This window comes from Marmota monax, unplaced genomic scaffold, assembly GCF_021218885.2.
Source record: "Marmota monax isolate L192 unplaced genomic scaffold, Marmota_monax_Labrador192_F-V1.1 WCK01_AAM20220418_F8-fsc00197, whole genome shotgun sequence".
NCBI classification, from domain to species: Eukaryota; Metazoa; Chordata; class Mammalia; order Rodentia; family Sciuridae; genus Marmota; species Marmota monax.
Window position 1 is genome coordinate 3,047,190 of NW_026694815.1, and position 23,622 is coordinate 3,070,811.

At 34.4% G+C, this 23,622-nt stretch overlaps 1 long non-coding RNA gene across 2 annotated transcripts in view; it reads left to right on the top strand.

Moving 5' to 3' along the window:
• LOC124080105 (uncharacterized) overlaps positions 1-23,323 on the top strand; it is a 101,965-nt gene extending 78,642 nt beyond the window's left edge. Inside the window, exons 3-7 of one of the 2 annotated variants that reach the window (XR_009225084.1) lie at positions 12,435-12,523; positions 13,088-13,218; positions 18,985-19,149; positions 20,925-20,986; positions 22,203-23,323. This is a non-coding gene — a long non-coding RNA (uncharacterized LOC124080105). The remainder of the gene's footprint in view (positions 1-12,434; positions 12,524-13,087; positions 13,219-18,984; positions 19,150-20,924; positions 20,987-22,202) is intronic. The other variant, XR_009225083.1, reaches the window with a different exon arrangement.
• The last annotated feature ends 299 nt before the right edge of the window (positions 23,324-23,622 follow it).

Genomic DNA, 23,622 nt, shown 5'->3' on the forward strand with positions numbered 1-23,622 from the left:
ATTACCAATGTGCCTCCTCCCTAAGCAGAATATTCCTTGTGTTAAACATGTTATTTAATCTTTATAACCCTCATATGACCCAGATGACTTGGTCCAACCCCCCACAGTTCTATTGTTATACCTATAAATATAGAACCTGTTTTTCTTCATTTTTCTATGGGATAGATTGAGAGAAAAATAAACAAAAAACACCCTCTGCCAAGTACTTAGAGCTACTTTTGTGGGCACTGGGAAATCTGAAACTTCACTGCTAATTGCATCCACATAAAAACAGAAATTATCTTCTAAGGATATCATCAGGGACTCCATCAAGGCAAATATTCATGAAATTGGGCCTGTTCGCTTTTCTTTCCATCTTGGTTCTGGGCATGTTGCCATTTTCTTGATCTCTGAACTCTAATGCTGACCTGCCACAAAACTTCAGGAACAACATTAAGGATCAGATAATAACTCCACATAACTTTATGGTTCTTTGTCATAAGAAAAAATTTAGCATATATTTTTCCTCTTCAAGGAAAATGCAAATTAAAACTATATTGAAAAATAATTTTTTCACTTAAAGATTAGAAAGTTTGATAACACTCTATAGAAATGTGAACAGGCACTCACAGTGCAGATGTGAATATAAATTATAATGACCTCTATAGAGTAATTCACAATGCCTAACAAAATTATAAATGCACACGTTCATTGAGCCACTAAGTTCACATACATGAATTCATCTTACAATACACATAAGAAGAAATGGCATGTACATAAGACCTTGTTTATTTCAACATTGTTTATATTAACAGAAGATTAAAAACAATATAAATTATTCATGAGTTAAAAGCTGGTAAATCATGATACAGCTATCAAATGAAACCTTATGAAGATAAAAAAAACAGAAAGTTCTTTATACTACTATGAAATGATCTCCAAGATACTTAATGTGCAATTTTTTAAACGTATAACACTTATATAATAATATGTTACCATTTTCATTAAATCAGGGGAAATTATATACACCTGTATGTATGCATCTATTTTTTTTTGTTTGTATAAGCATAATATATCTAAAAGGATACACTATCGGAAATTGATAAAGATTGGTTGCAATCTTAGGAAGGAGTTGGACAGTTTGAGGGAAAAATTTGAATAAAAACTTTTATGAGATATAATTCTGTACTTTTTGAATTTTTAACCATGTAAGTAACAGTACCCATTCCAATATTTTAAGATTTTCATCACTGGAAGTTTTGCCATCAGGAGTGACTAAGTTTCTTAACTAATCTCACTTATAGAAAAGCAAATGATCAAATTTCTCATGCATTAAGGACAGGCCAAAGAAACTACTCAACCTATTTTTACCCTTTAACTTTAACCCTATTCTTTCTCTAGTTCATCTAAAAAGAGAGAATTTTAAGAGAAAACTCTAACAAACGTGCTGTGAGGTTGGTGAAAATGATGAGTTAACAAATTCCTTAGAACACTGACATCTCCCCAGGGTAGAGCTTCCAGCCAGCTTTCCCAGAATCACATTCAATCAGAAGGAAAAAAGAACCCCACGCTCAATTCTCAAGAGGGAAACTTCTGTGTGTTGATGAGCAGTGAGGAAGTAATTCCATGGGAATTCTGTGGAGTCATTTTACTTTGTTCCCAGTCTAGGTTTCTTGTTGTTGTTGTTGTTGTTGTGTTCTTAATATGTACTTCTACTATCACTTCATTGAACAGGGATTTGAACAACTCTAAAAGGAACAGTAAATTTTAAACAATAACTATTTAGAGGTGTAGTGTTTTTCGTATATAGGGTCCCAGGAAAAGCACTAAACATACCTTTGAACAAGTTAAAACACTGAACTGTGGTAGCCCAGTGCCCCAACCAATTACATAATTAGCATTTTCAAAAGGGATTGATTCCTTAAAGGAAACAAAACTACTACTAAGCAGTGAATTCCAAGAAATTTTTTTCATTCTCATTTTCTAGATCAAAACTGCTAAATGGAAAAAAAGCCCAATATATTATTAAAATATTGTAAGAAACTTTATATGTTTTTTTTCATAGTGGCTTTGAATGAAAACCAAAAGTATGATATTAAAACTCCACTGAAGGAAGGTATTCATCCAATTAGGGACCAGGCTAATGTCCTCTCAGTCTATAACTGCATAAAGGGATCAGAGATGGGCTATAAATAGAGGTGTATGACAGCAGCTCCTCCAGATAACCTTCTTAAAGTCAGATATGCTTATGGTAAAGTTCTAACATCTCCACAAATCTCTTGCCTAAGAGGTTAGTCATAGTTGCTTTATATAACATTCCAGAAATTTTCCAGTCAGTCAGCCACGGGTGCAGAGAATTGGTACAATTTGTAGTAATCTTCGACAAAGTCCCCAAATATTGGAATTTTGTGATAATGTTGATTTTTTTTCTATTTTCATGACCCAAAATAAAAATGTTATGTTACAAATAGCCACAGGACTTTTTAACTCCTAGATTCCAAGTTGGTGGGCTGCATGGTCAAATACACAAACTGGCCAGCTGAAGTAATGATTACATAACAAAAAAATGAGAGCAGTGAATTATCCTAATTTACTTACAAATAACTCTCAGGTTTCTTACTACCTATTCTTCTTAGTGTGTTTGGAAACTCAATTGGACTGTTTTCTTCATGTTCCAGAATGGGGACTATCAGAGTAAGGTTGTTCTTGCAGAAGTCTTCCCATTTTTAAATAGAGTTTACCAAGAATAGAGTTACTCATTGCAAGTTCATAGCAGTAGCAATAATGAGGAAATGTAGCTTCCTTTTATCAAAATAACCTGAGAGCATCTGAGGAACTCTTTCATCTCCCCAAAGTGTGAATTCCACCTTCAACAGCCCTTCTCTTCCATTTATAGACTTTAGAAGGAACCATTCTTATAGCATGATGCCAAAATTATTTTAGTTCACGCACAAACAAGTTGTTCTATAATTCTTCTGTAGGCCTTCTCATATTAGCAAGAAATTAAGAAAAATATAGCACTACCAGTTTGTTATGCAACCACTTTGAAAGTGTTTACTTGGAGTGCTTAAAATGTCATGACCAAAGAGACTACGAGGCTGTGTAATCCACTCTTGACCATGAATCATAACTGTGTCACACTTGAACTTAGTTAGGCTTTACTCCAATCAGATGAAGTTGGCCCTTAAAAACAGGATGTATTTCAAATTTTAAAGTATTTGCTGCTTTATGACAAATATTACAATAAATCTGTGGCTTCGAGTTCTCATACCATTGAGATTATGATAGGCCACCTAGACTTTTTGAATTTGTTTTCAATTTATGCCTCTGGCCTTATTCTTTTGATTACATGTAAGCTCTGAGAAAGCTGGATGCAGCCTTCCAACTTGTCTCCATCCCCTTGGGCTATCAGTGATAACCTGAAAATAGTGCAGAGTCACAAAGACTGATGAGTTCAGTCTTGCTGTGTATTGTTACTGAGCCAGAGTGCAGTTCTGGTTTATGATTGACTTTTGGTTCATTCCATTTACAATTTTTGGTCTTGATTAATGGTATCTGATGTATGACTGGCTCTGAAATCTCCCCCCTTGCAAGTGGTATGCAAATAGCCCAAAGTGCTCTAATTTTAACAAACCTTTGCAAATCATGATGTAAGAAGAGTAGTATATTAAATGAACAGCAATTAGCCCTCGAGTTGTTGCATATGCATTCCTCAATATATAATCACTCTTCTGACATGGGCAAGTGATCCAGGAGACACTGAAAATACGATCATCATTTTCTCTGTAGTGAGTGTAAACTGTTCTGCCTAAATCACATTACAGTGTGCAAGCATTTTAAATTAGTGCCAGATTAGTTATCAGAAAGTAAGACAATCTTACCTTTGGGCATGTTGAACACTGAGAAGTCCAGTGGCTAATCCAGTCTAGTAACTTAATCCCACCAAAGATTTATCTACTTTGGACAAGTATATTTATGATATCTTTTAAAATACTTACAAATTATAGTTAATCCCCAATAATTTACAAACTGATTATCTTCAGATCTATAACAGGAGAATAAAAACACTAAAACATCATTATTACTGTAAAAGTGAGGATGCAAAATGGAATTGGAAATTTTAGATTTGGGACCTAACTATGCTTTAATTGATCTAACCTGTCCAGATCTCATTTCTCTTTTATAGAATTAGTACATTAGATCTCATGCAGTGGTTTTGAGAATAAAATACAAGGGATTATTATTAATATGTTTATTGTTTATGTGTTATCTCATGTTTAGAATTACTAATATTGCTCATTTCCATTCTCATTCGTCTACAAGAGCAAGCCTATGGAAAAACGCACATTTCCAAAACAACATCCCCTCCCATCTAAAAAGACCTGCCAACCCTCCTGATTTCAGGTCTTCACTTCATGCCATATGACTCAAGTGAGCAAACTGGTAGTCTCTAAATTTTTCAATTTATGCTTCTCTATAAAGTATATGGTAAAGTAAATATATGAAGTCATATTTATATATAAAGTATTATGCCTGATATTTATTTATTATTAAACTTTATATAGCACTAGAATAGCACTAGCATATTTATATATCATGTACACAAATAAACTATACCAAAATAAAAACTAGAATAGGATAAGATTTTAAAATAGGTAGGTAGGTAGGTAGGTAGATAGATAAATCTCATATTTTCTTCTCTCACCAGGTACTCTCTGGTACCAATCAACTATCCCTTTTCTTTCTTTCTTGATGATATTAGTGTAGAAATTTTTCCAGTAATGAAAATTAGAAGACACAAAAAAAAATCATTTTTAGTATAAATGTTCAGACTTACCTATTTCACCTTCTGGCATTCTAGGTAACCCCCCAATCAGTTTCGCTTAAAAATGCACATACCTGGAAGCAGCCCTTTAAATATTGAACTTAAACCTTGCATCTAGAAAGGGTGATTTTTAAAATCCTAATTGTAAAATATAATACAGACAGAAAACTGCATAAAACACATTTGTAGCTTAGTAAATATTATAAAGTAAACAGCTTTTAAACCATTACCTTGGTCAAGAAATAAATAGAGGTGGCCAAGCACCCATCTGAATCATGACCCCTTCCTTCAGCCTTTCGGTAAACACATTCTGGTTCTTATGGTAATCACTTCCTTGCTTTCATTTATAGTTTCATCATCCACATATCCACTCCTAAACACTATAGTTTTGCCTTTTTAAAAAAATGTTATTTGAGTCTACATATTCTCTCCCACTCTTCTTTTTTATTCTCTTTGCAATGTATTTGTTGAAGAAATGGGATCATCTGACCTGTAGAATTCTCTGTGCCTGGGTTTTGCTGATTTATCCCCATATTCCTCTGTCCTTTCTATCTCTAGTACATGTTGTTGGGACAAGCAGTAGATTGAGGTTTGATTCTGGTGAGGGGAAGAGTATGTGACTAGTGGTACTGTGTTCTTCTCACCAGAAGGCACACACATATGTTTGACTCAACTTTGCTGGAAGTAATCATTGATGCTTAATTACATCCATCCATCCATTCATCAGAGATGGCAATAATGATATTCTAATTGAATCATTCCTTCTTCAATTATTAGCTACAATATTTCTATAAAAAATTCCCTCCTGTATCATGTAATTATCCAATGAAATAGCTCACAGAGGAAAGAGGAAAAGGACTAAATGATTACCCTATATTTAGCCTTCTCCACCACAAGCTTCTACCATGATGTGCTGTGCTGCCATAGGACCAGAGCAGAGGAGTCAAGCAATCATGAACTAAAACCTCTGCAATGGTGAGCCAAAGTAAATCTTTCCTTTCATTAAGTCGATTTTTTTTTCAGGTATGTGTCAGGGCAATGGAAAGCTGATTAACACAGTCTTTCCCAGGATTATCTTGTACTTTTTTTAGCGCTGACTTGAAGTTAGCCATTTCTTTAAGCTTCATTCAGTGGTTTCATTCAGTAGAAAAGTGTTTTCCTAAACTCCAATCTGGTGCTAAGGAGATTCACTGATATTGAATTTCCTGGACACTGAAATTTCCTAGAATTGTGTTTCCTAGAAACTCACTGTTTCTAGGAAAGAACTAGGCAGTATATTATATCTGTGTATACCTAGACTATGTATAAGTTCTCTGCACAGAGAATCTTGTTTAAAACAAATGTGATTTTTTTTTCTCTTTATTAGTAGATTTCTTTTTTCTTTCTTTCTTTTTTTTTTTTTTTGGCTAGATGACCAATATATTTTTTCCTTTAAAATCTAGTAAATTTATTTTTAATATGTATTAGGTGTATTGGTGTTGCTAGTTCTGGCTCAGTTATTTTTTTTTCATTCTTTTTTTTTTTAATTTTTATTGTTGGTTGTTCAAAACATTACATAGTTCTTGACATATCATATTTCACACTTTGATTCAAGTAGGTTATGAACTCCCATTTTTACCCCGTATACAGATTGCAGAATCATATCAGTTACACATCCACTGATTTACATATTGCCATACTAGTGTCTGTTGTATTCTGCTGCCTTTCCTATCCTCTACTATCCCCCCTCCCCTTCCCTCCCCTCCCCTCTTCTCTCTCTACCCCATCTACTGTAATTCATTTCTCCCCCTTGTTTTTTTTTCCTTTTTTCCCTTTCCCCTCACTTCCTCTTGTATGTAATTTTGTATAACCATGAGGGTTATTTATTATTTATTGTTATTTATTTATTATTTATTGTTATTTATTTATTTTTATAGTTGTAGATGGACAGAATGTCTTTATTTTATTAGTTTATTTTTATGTGGTGCTAAAGATTGAACCCAGTGCCTCATGCGTGCTAGGCAAGTACTTGGCCACTGAGCTACAACCCCAGCCCCCTGGCTCAATTTTCACAAGTATGTAGTATAACCTTTAACATGTAGCTTCAGTTACATATATTGGTAATTTCAAACAAATATTCTTGATTCTATTTTTTGTAGTTATTCTGTGCCTTCCTTTGTTTTTTTTCATCTTTAGGAATTCTCATTAAACATGTGTTGTATCTTCTTTGCCTATGTATAAATTTGGCTCTTTCTCTCCAATCCTTTTTATGGCTTTCCTTCCATATTTTCCCCTTAATTTCCTTTATCTTCTGTTCTTAAGGCATCCAACGTGTTTATTTATTCCTGTGTTACTGTTAGCTGAATCTTCATTTCTGAATTGATTTTATTTCTACATATTTTTTCAGACTTCTGTCATCTCATTTCTGAGGTTCCCCAATTCTCATGTTTGTTGTCTTTTAATATTGTAGATGATTTCTCTAATGTCTTTCAGTTTGTGGTGAAATAATGTGACGGTTTTTATTTATTCTACAGATATGTCTTTTTTGGCATTTTTGCAACTGACTGTAGAAATGTTATTCAGTGTCTTATCCTCTTTTTCCTTAGAGTAATTGTGTATGGGATTTAACCTTGGTAAGTTTTTAGTCATTTTTAATACGAAATAATTTTCCTAAACTTTGGAAAGGAAGCAGAATTTGAGATAGCTTTGCCAACTTCACAGTTCTGTACAACAAAAATGTGGTTTCTGTGTAGTGTGTAAACATACAGCAGCTTACTCTTTGAGAACTTTTGACTCTGTTCTCCTTCCTCACTTTTACCTGGACCCTCTCTTTCCTTTGTCCTTATCGTCCCTGGTCTGCTTAATGAGCATTTTTTCCCCAGAAGTTTTTTCTCTGTGCAGTGCTTGTCTAGGAGTAAAAATTTTGGCTCATTAGTTTTGAATACTCCAGACACTTTGCACTTCCCTGCCATTGGAGTGTTCAAAACCTCTTCCAGTTTCAGCTTCTTTCTCAAATTGAAGCTTTAAACTTTCCAGTGAGCGCCTGGTAGCTGTTTTGAGATTCTCAGACTATAGGTGCCTCCTTGCTTTCGTCTGCTTTCTACTACACAGTTTCTAATACCTCACAGCCCTGTAGCTGACTGTGGCTTTCCTCAGTTATTAGGGACACCTTATCACATTGTTTTGTTATAGATGTTGTCCATAGTTTTTTTGAGCCAGGATCTCACTGAGTTGCTTAGGCTGATTTCAAACTCCTGGGTAGAAGGGATCCTCCCCCCCTCAGCCTCCCAAATAATTGGATCAACCAACATGCCTGACCATGGTTATACTAATACTTGTGAAAACTGAGCCAGGGAGATAGTTTTTGATTTTGTTAACTTTGGTCCTCTCTCTTTTTATGGGAGAATTTGCAAGTTAAAAAATAATAACCCCCAGATACAGGTGACTGATGAAAAACCTTGGTTGTCATAAGCTCTGTATAGTGGACATTCCTTAGCAGCACAGAGAATGAATTGCTTAATAGGTTGGCAGAAGCCTCCTGTGGACGCTAAACAGGAGTTGTAGAGCAAGAAATGGAAAAGAGAAGGAGGCAATAAGCTTTTATTTGGGGTCTGTTATGTGCCAGATATTTTGTTTGTAGTTTCCACATCTGGTATTTGCTTGGATTTAATCTAATGATCAACCCCAGGCTTCTGAAATAGATTTTTTTTTTTTTTGGTACCAGGGATTGAACTCAGGGGCAATCAAACCACTGAGCCACATCCCCATCCCTATTTTGTGTTTTATTTAGAGATAGGGTCTCACTGATTTGCTTAGTGCCTTGTCATTGCTGAGGCTGGCTTTGAACTCGAGATCCTCCTGTCTCAACCTCCCGAGCCACTGCTATATTAGAATTTAAACCCAGGTCTTCATAAGCCCTATGCTCATTTGACTTGCAGTTTACTCTCTAGGAAGGAATAAGAATCAGTTAAAATGTAACAGAGTAGAGATAGCTGCTTCAGTTTTAGTTTTGTTAAAACTCTGTTGTTTGTTGTTAAAGTAAACTTATGAAAATCATTAAAATGGGAAAGATGACATAGGATAAAAATAGAGGCATAGAAAAAATATATTTACTAACATGTAAAAGAATGATACTTAATAATAAAGATCTTTCTATCAAAGCAAGCAATTCAGAAGTTATATAGGCAGACCCCTGAGAATTTACTGACTTAAACAGTAACAAATGTAACTTGACAGGTAGTACGGATTCAAAAACTCTTTGGTTAAAATTCTGAGTTATCAATGGCTTTGTGGTACACATCTGTAATCCCAGTGATTTGAGAAGTAAAGTCAGGAAGGTCATGACTTCAAGGCCAACATCAGCAAGTTTGTGAGATCTAAAAAGGGTTTTGGGGTAGAGCACACCTGATTCAATCCCCAATATTACAAAAAAAATAATCTGAGTTATTGAAGTTAATTATGATGATGATAAAAATAATACCAAACCTTGGTTGTGTACCACAAACTATTTTAGGCATTTTACACTTTATATTTGTTAACTGCTTAAATACTCATAACAACTCTATTATGTAGGTATATTATGCCAATTTTATAAATTAAAAAATTAAAACCCAGTCTGGTTATAATTATGCCCTGTGTCACATATCCAAAAAATAACAGGACTACAATTGAAACAAGTTCAGTGTGACCTCTGAAACCACCCAACACATTGCTCCTTTATAACTTTGTTCTTCGTAGTTCTGTATTTCACTTATTTTTGTTCTTCAATGTATAGCTCAAGAATAATATACAACTTAAAAATAAAATTATTTTTAATGAAAAGGACGAGAAGTAGTTGCATAATCTAATGTTTAAAAACCCCATTAATGAAGAAACACTAAGGCATGGTGGCACACACCTGTTGTCCTGGCTACTTGGGAGTCTGAGGCAGAGGATCACTTGATCCCAGGGGTTCAAGTTCAGCCTTGGCAACATAAGCAAGACCCCTTCTTAAAACAAAGCAAAACTAGAGTCAGAAACATTTGAGGCAATATACTTAAAAAGCAGAAACATAATGAAGGGTATGTATATCATCATTATTGCTAAACAGGGAATACAGACAAATTTCAATGAGTTTTGCATAAAATAGCAAAGGAATCAAACAAATAACAGCTGTATGAAACTAGAACACAGAATTCATCATATGAACAAAGTATTGAATACCTTATGTAAATTTAACTTGTAACAGTTGTTTTTTAAAAAAATGATTAAATTTTAATAGAAAAATGTAAGGCATCACTAAAGAACTATGCCAGTTTTTTATTTAGAGAGATTAAATAAAGACATCAATTTTTATAGTCATTTGTCGTATAAATACATTGTGGTCCACAACTGGCTACATATAAAGTATTAGTCCTGTAAGATCATATTATCTGATGAAATTGTAACCATCTGAATTTGTGAAAGTATGTTCCATGATGCTTGCACGTTGACAAAACACCTAAAGACACATTTTTTTCAGAATGTGTCCCTCTTCATTCATTGATGCTCAACTGTATATAGATGTATTGCAGTAACAACTAAAATTCCCATGGTAATCGGTATGAAAAGTAAATGGATCACAGTATCAAAACATTTTCATACGGAATAAAGATAGAGTCAGCATATTTGGAAAACTGAATACAGTGCAATGGTATTGGGTTATCATCATTTGAAATAAGAACCTAACCTACAACAGAAAACAAACATAGGGCAAGGGATAACCCCTTGATACGTTGTTTTCCAAATACTTGACTAACAGATTGGGAAAAAATCAACTTAGATACATAAATACAAGAGACCAAGTAAATTCCAGCTATAACAAAAACTAAAAGCAGGGGCTGGCGTTGTGACTCAGTGGTAGCGCACTTGCCTGGCATGTGTGAGGCACTGGGTTTGATTCTCAGCACCACATAAAAATAAATAAAATAAAGGTCTATCAATAACGAAAAAAACCTTTAAAAACAAAAAGCTAAAGATATTTTTTTAAAAATGAAGAATGTTTTTCTTATCCAGGTATGGAAGGAACATGTACTTCTAGTCTTTGAAGAAAATGGAGGTCATTACCAAAAGCAAGAAGGAGTGATTAAATATATTTAAATTTTTTAGTCTTCAAGAAACAAAATTTAAAATAAAAATGTTATAAAGGAAAGTTTCTAGTATGAAATAGATAACCTGATAGTAGCTCTCTAAAAGCAGATGAGGAAATAAATGGTTATATAAGTCAATAACCACATTCCACTCAATGAATGATCAAAAGGTTTATGGTCAAGAAAATTTAGGCTAAATCATTTTCTAAAATCATATTTAAAAAATAAAATATAGGCAGAATTCAACCAATGTGAAGATTCCCACATGAAAATATTAAACTGAAAAAAATTTAAAGTTGTAAAACCCAGTCTTGACAAGTGTTTATGAGAAGGGAGATATATTTTATTAATGGCAGAAATATAAAATGGTGATGTTTAGCATTTATAGAACACTTGCTATATGCCAAACACCCTCCTAAGTGCTTTCCATGCATTAATTTCATTTGATCTTTGAGTATTAGTGTTAGTTTTCATTCTTTAGAATGATGTCAAATAAATCAGCATACAGAATAGTCAAATAAATTACTCCAGATTACCCATTTTAGCTCAAAGTGGCAGGATCTGTCCTTAAATGATTTCTATTTGCTAATTACTTTAATTAGCCCCCAAATTCTGGGTCTTACATCTCTTGCATATATCCCTATTCATTTCTCTAGTGTAAAGAAAAGAAAAATCTGAAAATTTTAAGAGGATTCCAAAAGGTCAAAACCGTGAATTATCGAATAGAGAATTTGAAAGGACTAAATAAAACCATATCCAAAAACGTTTATCTAAGGAGATAAAAATAATAATGGTGGGGGCAATGTTGATAATGGGAGAGGCTAAGAATGAGTGGGAAAGAGGATATATTAGAAAATCTAAATTTTGCCATGAACCAAAAACTATAAAAAACAATAGTCATCAAAAAATAGTAATAAGATAGTAAACATGTTCAGGGATTTCAAGAGTCTTTTCACAGCCAGCCCCCCGAATCACACCCTTAAATACATGGGTGTGCACATATGCATACTCATGTACAAACACATAAACAAAAAGTCACATCCCTCCTCATTCACAGACTCAACATCTCATATGCATATTCCCACTGGCTCCCAATAATCCTAAGGTTTCAGGTAAATTAAATGGTACCCTTGAATAAAAAGGTTAGAACCCTCAGGGAGAAAATCCTCAAGGAATAGAATTGGACATTTCATTTCTTTTTTTTTTTAATTTTTTATTGTTGGTTGTTCAAAACATTACATAGTTCTTGATATATCATATTTCACACTTTGATTCAAGTGGGTTATGAACTCCCATTTTTACCCCATATACAGATTGCAGAATCACATCAGTTACACATCCACTGATTTACATATTGCCATACTAGTGTAGACATTTCATTTCTTAGGAAACAGATTAACAAGTCCACTGTATTTGAAGGAGGAAATTTTTTCCAATTAGATCAATTTCAAAGTTTCTTTGGGTCAACTGTTCCTAGGTAAGTCTGACCTGTCAGGCTCCTTTGTTGATGCTTGATCTGATTATGCCTTATCTTTCATTCACAGAGATCACAGACTAAGAAACCAGGAGATATATTAAAGGGCCTTCAAAACATACTGACAGCTATTGACATGTCTCCTCTTTTATGCCCCAGGTAAAAATGATAAGCCAAGAAAAATATAGTTAAATTCAACCTGAGGCACTTGACACAGCATGGGTAATTATGAGTATGCAGTACCCAATGATGCTTTATGGACCTTGGATATGGGATTTATAACAAACCCCATGACTAGTGTTTCAGGACAGCAGCAGTCTTAAAGCAAAGGCTTAAAAGTATCATCATTAGACTAATTGAAATTTACTTGATCCTCCAGTGTAACAAGATCCTTCCATCTGCTTCCCCAAGCCATTACTCCTTGTGTTCAGCATATTGGTTTGTCTACCATTAAATATTCATTGTCTGCAGGGCTTTTTGGAAGACAAACAAAGCAGTCATTTTACTGCTTTATATTGATTCCTGGGTTGTCCTTAGGAAAAGCTTTTAGGAAGTTTAACAGTTTTGAATGATACGGAGGTTTACTCTATGATTAGCAAATACACTTCTTATTTCAATAATAGAATATTGGAACTTAGATGTTCATTTCCATCTACTCTGTCCTGTCATTATTGATGAAGGCCTCAAATTACACCAGTTCTGACCTGGAACTAATCTATTTAGCAGAATATTAAAAGAGAAAAGAAGAGAATTATATATGATTTTCCCAGCCATGATGTTAATTGCCTTAAAAGGAAGTTATGTACCCAGTGAAGAATGGGGCCATCCAAGTGGCCTGAAGCTAAGGAATTCAGGTACATTTTTCCCTTTTTTTAGGGGATAGGGGAGGATGGGGGGAGAACATAGAAAACTAATTTTTTTTTTTAGTTTAAAAAGGAGCTTTATCAAGATTTACTAAAGCTGGTTTAAACCTGAGTTTGTGATTTATAGTCTCCTTCCAGGAAGCCTTGGTGCCTTTTTATAGGACACTTATCCTAGATCTATCCAACTTATGAGAAATGCCTTTGGTTTGAGTGTCTGGTATGTCTGATCTTCCATTAAGCACATTTAAATAAAACAGTGCATTCCACAGTGTCAGATATATTAGTTATATATTTGACGTGGTAAATATTTAAGAGGTTCCATTTATTATCATGAAAAAAATATCAAAACACATGATAGTCATTTAGTCTTTATTTTGGCTCCCAAAAATATTCACTAAACAGATACTGGTTTTTTTCCTATGTGTTTTACCAGGTACAGATACTCAAAAAAATCTACTGAACAAAATATAAAAGAAAGCATAAAATATAGTTTCTGTCCTAAAAGCCTAACAGATAATAGTTGTTTGAAATTCACAAAAGACATTGTTTTCTACTTTATTATTTTAAATTTGTTATTGTATTATTTAAACTTCACATATCCATTTTCTTATTGTGGTTACAATCTAAAATTGCAATTAACCTTGAAATAACCTTCACTTTCCTTTTTCATTACATTCCCCTTAAGAACTTCAATAAATCATTTTACTGAAGACCATAGTCTTTAAGTACATTTTCCTAAGCTAATTATTCAGGAAGATAATAGTAGTGTTTAAGGAAGCACAGTTGTCCAAACTATCTCTATATAGTCACCTGAGGTTCTTGGTAAGCCCTCTTTCTCACTCTCTACTTCAGGTAAGTGCCAATTTTTAGGAGGTCCAACTATTTTTTAGCAATGAAATGAATCATGTTTTTCATTGCTTTATGAATTGCACTACATGAAAAAGCATATTTTAAAACGTGGACATCTGGGGTTTCACATTTGTTAGTGGCAGAGTAGTTGGTATGAAACTAAACCTCTTGTGGAAAACAATTATGTACTAAGAAAAAAATATAAACAAATTCTCTTTGAAGGAACTGGAGAGTGACCAAAAGTAGGCAAAAACTGGAAAGAAATCAACCCTTGAAAGAAGAAACTATATATGGTTTTCAATTCAGTCCCTGTGGTACAAAGAATCCAGAACTCCAGCAGAAAAACGCAATACTAACCAACCAATATCAATCAATATGGAAAATGAAAGAAGGAAATTAATAAAGATTTTAAAGAACACAAAAAGAAAATGGGAAAATACTATAATCAACTTTATGCCAGTAGATTTGACAACTAGGTAACATGGAAAATTTACTCAGAAAATGCAACTGATTAAAATGAAACAAAACATCTAAATAACCATCCATCAATTACACAACTCATTCAAAAAACAGAAAAAGGAAATACTTCTCAGCTCACTTTATAAGACCAGTCAAATACTATCATCTGACTTTGTCAGCATAACTCGGATACAGATATTATGAAAAAAGAACATTAGAGACCAATGTTCTTAATAAATTTAGACACAATTATTCTTATCAAAATATTAGCCAATTTGTATAATAGTATATAAAAAAGATGTTACATCATGGTCAAATAGGGTTACTCCTAGAAACAAAGGTTAGTGAACTGAAAACCCTGTGGTGTAATTCAATGTAAAAGCATTAAAAAAAAAACAGAATAATTACAATAGATAAAAACTTTTGATAAAAACTTTTGACAAAGTAGGAATAGAAAGGAACTTCCTCAACCTGAAAAAGAGCAAATGTGAAACCTCAGCCAATATCACACTTAGAGGAAACTCTTAAGATTGGAAACAAGGCAAGCTGCCTGTTACCTCTCAATTCTTATTCTCCTGGCAGTCCCATCTAGTTTGATAAGACAAGAAACAGAAATAAGACATAAGTAGAAGAAAGGAGGAACTAATTCCTATTTGCAGATAACATAATTGTTTATACAGAAAATCTTAGGGATCTACCAGCAAGTTAATAGAATTAATATGTGAATTTAACAAGATTTCAGGATATAAGGCCAGTAGTAAAAAATTTTGGAAATCAAATTAAAAGATCACTCCATTAGCAGCTTAAGTGTCCATCAATGGATGAATGGATAAAGAAAATGTGGTATATATACACAAAATGGAGTTTTATTCAACCATAAAGAAAAAAAAAGTATGTGATTTGCAGGTAAATGGGTGGAATTAGAGACCATTATGTTAAGTCAAACCCGGGAACTCAAGAATCATATGCTTTCTCTCATGTGGAAGCTGGAGAGGGAAAATGAAAAGAAAGTACAGATAGGGATCTCAAGAAAATCAAAGGGAGATCAGTAGAGGAAAGGGCCAGAGGAAGGAGGCAGGGAGAGAGGAAGGAAATGATATTGGCCAAATTATATTGTTATATTGTGTAAATGTATGAATATGTAGCAATGTATCCCATCATTATATTCAACTATAATGCACAAATAAAAAATGTGAGAAAAAAAGATGATTCTCAAATTATAGACTTCTAGGACTACAGGCTTAAAGATCATCTAATTTAGTCTCTTAGGTTTGGCTTATACATGAATAAATGGAGGACTGGCAAGATTTTTTTTTAAAAAAAAAAGACCATTCATGAACAATAGCATTAAAACATAGCGTAAGCTTGGCTTACTGCAAGAGTACACACCTGCAGTCCCAGCTACTTGGGAGGCTGAAGCAGGAGGATCACTTGAGCCCAGGAGTTCAAGGACAGCCTGGGTAACTATAGAGAGCCATCCGTGGGCCAATATGAACTACATAAGCATCACAGCCCACTGAATAGGAGAATCTGGTGTCTGGGAACTTCCAGTGGACATTTCCTCTGGCTGACTGCCCAGACACATTGTGAGTCCTATTCAAGCTCTGCCTCAGGTCCCACACAGCACCAAAAAGGGGTGACTTGCTGCAGCCACACAGCCTCTCAGAGATAGGTGTGACCTGCCAAGATGCCAATCAACCTGCTGACTGCAAGACATCATGAAGCAAGACTCCACCACATTATGCCTACCTTTAATGTACCCCCTTAAATAAACCACGGGAGCCATTTTTTTAAATGTCCAGCTCCAGCTCCTGTGTGGACTGGGTCTATCATGCACTCTACTTTACAACTGTAATTCTGACTCTGTGTCTTTTGTTCTTCACTAATTATTTCTGACTTATTTTCTCTGGTGGCTTATACCCTCCTGGGCAGGAAGAAGGACCCCCAGACCCCATTTAAAATAAATTTTTAAAAATGCTTAGGAACAAACAAAACAATAGATTTGTAAAACCTCCATGTTAAAAACTACAAATACTGACTGATAAAAGCAGTTATATAACACCTACATAAACATGGAGATATACCATTTTCATGTTTTGGAAGTCTCGATGTTGGTAAAATGTCCATTTTTTTCCCCATTGATCCAGAGATTTATTGCAATCCTAATCATAATCTCAGCAGGCATTTTTATAAAAGTGACAATCTGATTCTAAAATTTAGGCAGAAATGAAAGAGCCTAGGATAGCCAAAACAATGATGGAATAAAAGGATGAAGCTTGAAGATTTATATTATTTAGCTTTAAAACTTAATGTAAATTACAGTTATCAAGATGTGTGATATTGGCAATAGACAGACCGATCAAGTGGAATAGAATAAAAAGAAGAAATAGATCAATACCTATGTAGTTATTTCATTTCAGACAAAGGTGCTGAAGTACTTCAGTGAGGAAAAGAAAATCATCAATAAGTTATGCAGGAAAACTGGATAACTATGCGGCAACAAAATAATCTCTGCCTCCTTAATTCAAGGTAAATCATGGACCTAACTGCAAAAGTCCAAAATTTATTTTTTGGAAATCAAGTATATTGTCAAAACCAGAGGGTAAGCAACAATTTCTTAGATAAACAAAGACATTACCACAGAAGTATTTTTAAAAAGATACATTTTATCAAAATTTAAATCCTGTCATTAAAAGATACTTTTTAAAAATGAATAGGAAGCCACAACTTGGACAAAATAATTGTAAAACATATATCTAGTAAAAGTCCCATATCCAGAATATATGAATTAGTGCTACAATTCATTAATAAAGGCACCAAACCAAGAAAAAAAAAGAGATACAAAACTTTAACAGACACAGGATGAAGGAAACATGTTTAAGGAAGTCCTCAATATTATTAGTCATTAAGGAAATGCAAATTAAAACTGCAATGAGACTACTACATACCAACTACAATGGCTAAATTTAAAAATATTGACAATTAGCAAATACTGGCTAAGAGATGAAGCAAGTAAAAGTCTAATACCTCACCGATGGGATACAAAGTGGATTATTCCCAGGAAAGATTTGATAATTGCTTCTTTTTTTTTTTTTTTTTTTTTTTTGGTGTGTGTGTATGGGGTTGGAGAATTAATCCAGAGGCGCTCTATCAGTGAGCTAAACCCCAAGCTCTTTTAAAATTTTTATTTATTTATTTATTTATTTATTTTGAGACAAGGTGTCATTAAGTAGCTGAGGTTGGCCTCAAACTTGCAATCCTCCTGCCTGAATCTTCCAGGTTGCGGAGATCACAGGCATGCCCCACTGCACCCAGCCTGACTTGGTAATTTCTTATAAAGTTAAACATACACCTGTACCTTATGACCTAGAAATTCTACTTCTAAATATTTACCAAAGAGTAATAAAATGTATGTTCAGAAAAAGTCATGACTAAGAACATTCATAGCTACCCAAAACTGAAAATGACCCAAAGGTTCATTAATAGGTGAATGGATCGACAAATTATGGTATCCTCAAACAATAAAAACTATCCACAAGAAAAGAACTACTGATACACCCCAAAGCATGGATAAATCTCACAGACATTATGCTGAATAAAAGAAGTTAGGCACAAAGAATACATTCCACAATTCCATTTATATCAATTTCTTAAATAAGTTTTTTTAAATAAAGCTATGCTGACAATTTATGGCAGAAAAATGAATCTAAGATGAAACAAAAACAAAGTCAGAAGAGCATTTGCTTCTGGCAAGGTTGATAATTAGGAAGAGGCAAAGGAAACTAAAGGTTGAAAAATATGTACTAAATGTTATTAGAGGCATGGGTCATATGGGAGTACATGTTTGTCAAAATTCATCTGTGGTAGTTCATTTTTCTTTGCTTTAATGACATGCCAGAGGTAGGACTCTTTATAAAGAAAAGAGGTTTATTTTGGTTCTTTGTTACAAAGGTGCAAGGTGGAAGGGGCATATCTGGAGATATTGTTCTTACTGGCAGAGTCCCAAGGAGACAGGAAGTGCACATGTGTATTATGTCCATCTGGTCTCTCTCCCTCTTCTTATAACACCACCAGGATTTAATAAGGGGTCTACTCTTAAGATTTTAACCAATCCTAATTATCTCCCCACCAGTGCACACGGTAGCCAGATTAAGTCTCCACCCTCCCCATACTTCACGGTGGGGATCATATTTCAACACTTGGCATCTTGGAGAAATGCTCAAACCACATCCAAGCCATACATAGCACCATCAACTTGTGTACTTCAGATTCATGCATTTTATAGTATTTAAATTTTATTCAAAAGGTAAAGAAGCTGAGCTTCTGAGTGTTTTTAATATTCTTAATATTTTTCATATCCTTTTATCTTTTTATCTCACTGATAACCACCTGAAAAGCATATGCAAAGCACTGAATATCACTGGCCATTTTTTTCCTTGATGTTTGTAGAATGACATACACCTCGGATCATTTAATGTGGTAAAATAGGCAAGAAGCAGGAGTGATTCTGAATTTCATGTACTGTGAAAGTATAAGTATCATCTGTGTTGAAATGGAAGAAAAACCCCTTGCATTTGAAATAACTCAAAACCCGATGTTCTTCAGCTGACCTAAGTAAGTAATAAATATGGTGAATTTAAAAATGCCGATGGGGCTGGGGGTATCAGAGCAGGTGCTTAGCATGTGTGACGCTCTGGCTGGGTTCAATTCCCAGCAGGCCTTCCACCCCAAAACAACTACAACAAAGCAAAAAAGGCTGAATAAGGATAATGGGTGTTAAAATGATCACACAGGGATGTAAAAACCCATGTAATGTGTCGAGATTTTCCTTTGGGGGGCTGGTGGTGCAGTAAACAACCTCTCCCTGATGCCCTCCTTGCTGCCTTCTTCTCTGATGGCTCCCTTCTTCCCTCACTCCCTTCCTTCCTTTCATTTGTTCATATCGGTATGGACTAAAACATTCTAACTTTATTCAAATTACCTCAATGCTCCGTTTGTCCCAGTTTTGGGTTAAGGGAAGTCACTTCAAGCCAAATCCTAAACAGGGATCTATGAGGCGTATGGGAGCCCCACCTTCCTCTCCAGCTTCTGGCCCTGCCTTCTATCCACAGTGACCTTTTGCCATTTCCTACTTCCTGCCACCTTGGGGTCTCATTGACTCTGCCTATGCCTGCCTGGAATGTTTTTTATCTCCTTTTTCTTGGTTAATACTTATTTAACTGTCTGAACTGAGCTTAAAAGAGTCCTTTTATCAGAGAAGTCTTCTCTAATCCCCAGCCTAGGTCAAGGACTGTGAACTTTTACATCTATCATACTGTGCTAAAAATACTGCAGGAACAAAAATCAATTCACGAAATAGCTTTTTTTTTCTAACCACAAAACCCACTAAAGAAACCTCTTGCTAGAAGCCAACTTCATATGTAGTGAGGATTGAATCGATGGAAGAAGAAAAAAAGAGAAGAAGAAATCAAAGAAGTAGGAGCTTCTCAGGCCAAGGGCCAAGGATAACTTGGGGACATAAATTTTTATCAGTGAGCAGCTGCTGAGAGAAATAGTGAGAATGTAAGCTACAGGAAAAGATGTTATATATATATATATATGTTTTAAATATATATAAACTATATATATATATAGTTGTTCAATAGGAACGGACTCCTTTGGGGTATTTTTATAATTAAGATTTGGGTTTTGCTTTTATTTAATATTTTTGAGCTGGACTAACCAAGAGAATGGATGGTTAATATGGTTTCTCCATGTGAATATTAACTTAATGAATCTGTTCTCTCCTCCCCTCCACTTACATATAAATTTCTGAGATCGATATTCTTCTTGTCTTATTTACTCATCTTTATAATCCTGGTGTTTGCACAATCAGTAGCAGGTGCTATATCAATATTGATTAAATTAATGTGTGTTTAAGGCAATTTGTTTAACCTCTCCAGACCTCAATTAAGTTGCTCTTCAGACTTCTTAACTCTTTCAATAGAAAGAGCATCAACTGCAGAGAAGAAAAATTCGATCTCTCCACTGCCAGAAATCTAGAGTTGTTTGAAACAGCCAATTATTGTTCTGCTATTTCTCTGAAGTTTCATATTCCATCTTAAACACTTGTTACATTATTCATATTAAAACTTTAAATTTTATATTCCACACTATTGTATATCAGTATTTATTTAACACTAAAGTGACTTTTATCTCAAATCTTCTAATTAAAATAAATAACTTTGTACCTATTACCCCTAGGGCTATGCAAATTTCAAACCTATTTAAGAAACACAAGTATTAATTAAATGACCTATGAGGTTCCCTTTTAGCTCCATGTTTTCTGATTGTTTGATTTTTAAAGAAGCCAAATAGCTAATATTTACTGAATTTCTTTCATGTTTAAGTCACAGAGGAGAATACAAGGAACAATGAGATACACTGTTTGCCTTTACAGAAACTGAATTGGGTAAGTCATGTTAGGAGGCAGTATAGAGTAAGTGCCAAGTAAATAGAGTAACTTGTACAATTCAGAATGTTGGAGTCCTCTAGGCCTCAGTTTCCTCGTCTATATCATGGGATAAAAATGCTCAGACTTTTTATCTCACAGGGTAGCTCTGAAACTCAATAAAGCATGCCCACATACAAATGAAAAAGTGATCAGGGAGTTTTAATCATATGGTCAAACTTTGAAATTTGAGTATTAAACAAGTTCATAGGAAAATGACTTCATGAAGTCACAAAAGGAGATATATATACCACAAAGGTACAGGAAACTAAAAATAATCTTTATTAACCAAAAACCAAAACAACAAAACAAAACAAACTCAGGGGAACTATTTCTAGAAAAGCAGAATATTATGGGCTTTGAGTTACAAGAAAAATCTAGAATCACTGTCATGGGTTTTATTTTAAAAAGATAAATCCCTTGATATAATTTGGTTCATATTTTGAAACAGCTGGGAACATTTTGGTATAGACCAAAGGGCTATTTTAAATGCTTCAACCCCTTTAAAGATTATTAAAAGGAGACTTGAAGAAACCAGATAATTATTTGCAGAGATTAAGTGTCAAAATGGTAATCTTACTAAAAGAATAAAGAAGGAAAATATGATTGTATGTTTAGTGGAAAATGAATTGGCATTATGCCAGAAGTGGAAGACAAGAAAAGAAGTAAATTTAGGAAGTAGTTTCAATATAATTCTTGATGGAAGGTTAAAAACAAGTAGCCTTCTACATAATTTGGAATAAATTTCAACATTATTGAATGACTAAAACATGGCTCAAATCTTAATCTGAGAGTTAAATCAGTTATATACAATGAAACTGTGAAATCTGTGGGAGGCTTTCTAAGCATAGTATAGAGGAAATGGTACCTGGTGATAATGAGAATTATAAGTATTTAATCATTTAAATGAGATTTGAAAATCAACAAAAGAGAAAATACATCATTAGTTAGTGGCATCTGTTTAATCGAAGCGTATAAATGAAAAACAAATCTTTATTTCAAGAAGTTTCTAACAAGCATTCCTGTTATGATTTGGATCTTTAATGTCCCTTGAAAATCTCATGTGTTAGGCAATACAGTGTGGGAAGCCGTTCTCGCACGTGATTGGGCTACCTCCCTGACTAGGTGTGAGGCGCTCAGACCAGCTGTGTCAGAGTTTTTTCCCCACCCTTTCCAGGTGCGAGGGCTTGTCCGTGTGGGGATGTGACTGACCATTGACCTGGAAACCAATCACTGACCCTGACCTTGGAATGCTGTCCACCTCGACCTTCATTGGATGGAATTTTCCCCTGGATTTTTTGTTTCCCAATAAAAGCCCACTCTCTGGCGTGCTCTTCCTCTCTCCTGCTGGTCTCTTGTGTAAACCTCCCTGGAGAAGCCGTCTCTTAGCTGGGCAAGAAAAAAGGTAAATTGAGTTTTATGTGTCTTTAATTTGATCTCACTAGTTAACTTCTATGTTTGGAACCTCTAGTATGAAGCTAGCGTGCTGGTCACGCGGCAGAACACAGGAATGTTCAGACATGATAGATTATGAGAGCTGTAACCTCACCATTAAATTAATCCATTTTATGGATTAAGAATTTGAATGGAGGGCTGGGGTTGTGGCTCAGTAGTAGAGCGCTCACCTAGCACATGTGAGGCCCTGGGTTCGATCCTCAGAACCATAAAAATAAATAACATAAAGGTATTGTGTCCAATTACAACTAAAAAATAATTTTAAAAAAAGAATTTGAATGGATTATTGGGTGGTGTCTATGCAAAGGTGGAGGAATGCTGGAGAAAGGAGGTCACTGGGGGTGTGGCTTTCTTCCATTACGTTGTTCTGCCTCACCTCTGGCCAAGAGCCTTGGAGCTGACCAACCATGAACTAAATCTCTGAACCTATCAGCCCCAAATAAACCTTTCCTCCTCTAACTTGTTCTTGTCAGGTGTTTTGATCACAGTGATGCAAAGCTAATCAACACTATATCACTTTTGCAAAACATGGAAAATACTGCACAATTGAATGTTGAAACCATATACATTTGAGTATAACTAAAGATGGCTGCATTTGAACAGTACATAGTGTGTAATACAATATGTGTATAAAGCAAGGTAAAGAAAGAGTACTCCTATTTGCTAGTACTTGCATAAAATAACTGAAACAGGAAATCTTAATTTGCTTCTAGGATGTAAGAATGGGGAGGGTTCTCTTTGTATATCCTTTGTGATTCTATTTTTTTTTTAATTTGACTTGTTTAAGTGAATTACATAGTCTAATAAACAAACAAAATCAAATGACCTCAAATTAAATGATTATCTGCGAAATAATTTCTGGAGATTCGAAGTTTATTAATTTAAAAAGTTAATTTGTATCACACAGATAGATAAGATAATAATCGTTCTCCAGAACATCTTTCCCAAACTTTAGCATGCGTCAAAATCTCTTGGGGGCTCATTAAAAAATAGTGTTTGGTCTCACCTTCCAGATTTTCTGAATCAAAGGTTTGGGGCAGAGTCCAAGAATTTTTATATCAAATAGGTTCCCAGGTGATGCTCCGACTGCTCCTGGTGATATGGGGACCAAGAACCACTATTTTAACAGTTATATCAGCAAA